At 42.2% G+C, this 1,940-nt stretch overlaps 1 long non-coding RNA gene across 1 annotated transcript in view; it reads right to left on the minus strand.

The window, feature by feature from the left end:
• Positions 1-804: 804 nt before the first annotated feature.
• The window catches only part of LOC123367474, a 67,261-nt gene continuing 66,125 nt past the window's right edge, over positions 805-1,940 (minus strand). Inside the window, exon 5 of the long non-coding RNA XR_006578488.1 lies at positions 805-1,076. This is a non-coding gene — a long non-coding RNA (uncharacterized LOC123367474). The remainder of the gene's footprint in view (positions 1,077-1,940) is intronic.

A 1,940-nucleotide genomic window follows, 5' to 3' on the forward strand; every position in this document is an offset into this window, starting at 1 on the left:
CTCCCAGATCCTCCCATTCCAGCACCTCTGCCTTGGTTACTTGTTAATGGACCACCTTATCCCAGGCACTGACTTCATGCCCATTTCAAGTGCTGAACCTGGATCCTGACAACTGGAGACAGGAAGGGAAAGGAACACATGGCATCTGAACTGATATCCCAAGGAAGGGGCAGGACTTGGAGGCACTGTGTGTGAGCAAAAGTGCCACATGTCTTGCCTCCTCACATTCAGAGGATGTTGATGGCTGGAGATAAGCAAATCATAGATTCAGTTCCTTCCAATGGGAATTTTCTTTCAGAGAAACACCAAAGTTTACCTTAGAAAATATTTGACATTGTTTCATTCTCAGCATTGTTTCTCACACCTACAAAATTTCGAAGTCCTTCTTGTCTAAAATGCCTTCTCCGCTATAAAATTTTCTATATTCCTGCCCATCCAGCACATATAAATGTACAGTGCAAAGGTGATACAAATACATAAATAAGATCCTCATACCTGGCAAATTATAACATTTTTGCAGACATCTTACATGGTATAACTGGCATAACTCATTGCAATTTTACAATATTGGTATTCATAATATCCTAAAGTGTCCCCCAGATTCCATACAGTGTCACAGCCCCAATAAACTCTATCCTTTAGACCAGGATAAGGGTGGACTTCTCTACATTCAGTAAGAGGCCCAGTGCATTGGATGAGACAGATGTCGGCTTCCACTTGAACTCTGGAGAGGCTTTTGACTAGCCAGTCATTGAGATCTGGAAATATGTGGACTCCCTTTTTTCTGACAAATGCTGCCACCACTGCCATACACTTGGTGAAAATTCACAGGGTGGCTGAAAGGCCGAACAGGAGCATTGTGAACTGATGCAGACTTTAGTTCACTATAAACCTTAGGAAACATCTGTGGCCACAAAAGATCAAGAAGTGGAAGTAAGCATCTTTTAGATCGAGGGCAGCATACCAGCCCCGGGATCCAGTGCGGGAATGATGGAAGCCAAGGAAACCATGCAGAACTTTAAGTTCTTGAGATACCGGTTGAGATGGTGATACAAGAGGCTTTTAGCTGCTCTATGCTGTAAGGAAATCAACAGTACCATGGAAAGCAATCAGGCCATGCAACTGTAAACAGCCAAAGACGGGCAGAAAACATCATAGAAATCACCTCCCCCAGTTAACATAACAAAAGGTGGTGACAGTATCATAATGCTTAAACATGCATAGAAATGTAGTTAGTTTGAGATTTAAAGCTTTTTGATAAGTAATAAATATTGACGGTTTATAGCTAGAAATCCAAAATGGTGACCACAATGATTTTATATTAGAGATATCAAAATGGAGGATTCAGACTAAATTGACCAATAACAGACAGGAGATTAGGGTGAAATAAAGTTCAGCAGAGTGGGGCTGAGCTTACTACAAAACACCTGAAGGAAACGGTGAGGAGGAGATCCTCAGCTAGGTCCAACTTAAATGACAGGTACAGCTGATTGGCTAAGCCGGTATCGCCCCACTGGGGATCTATGCTAATAACTGGAATTGAGAAAGCAACCAATCAGAGAAGGCCAAAAATCACATATAAGGCATAGAACTGGCAGGCTTGGGCGTGGGTGTGTGAATGGTGGAGAGCAAGCAGGAGCAAGGCTAGAAGACAGCAGGAGAAGAGCAAGTGTGAGCAGTGGAGGAGGTGGCAGCAGCAGTGCGGAAATTGCTGACAGAACAGAAGCACTCTTAAGATGGTACGGAGAGACTATAAAGAAGAAAAATAAGTATATAATTCCTCTTTAATTATAAGGAATGCATGAGTATGATTGTAAGTAAAGCTGGAAGCCAATGTTTGAATGGACTTGTACCCTACCAACTCTATGACTGATTAAGCATCATTCATAGAATGTTAGTGCTTAATGTTCTTTAAGGCAGGAGTTCTCAACCTCTCTCTC

Source organism: Mauremys mutica, chromosome 3 (assembly GCF_020497125.1).
Source record: "Mauremys mutica isolate MM-2020 ecotype Southern chromosome 3, ASM2049712v1, whole genome shotgun sequence".
NCBI classification, from domain to species: domain Eukaryota; kingdom Metazoa; phylum Chordata; order Testudines; family Geoemydidae; genus Mauremys; species Mauremys mutica.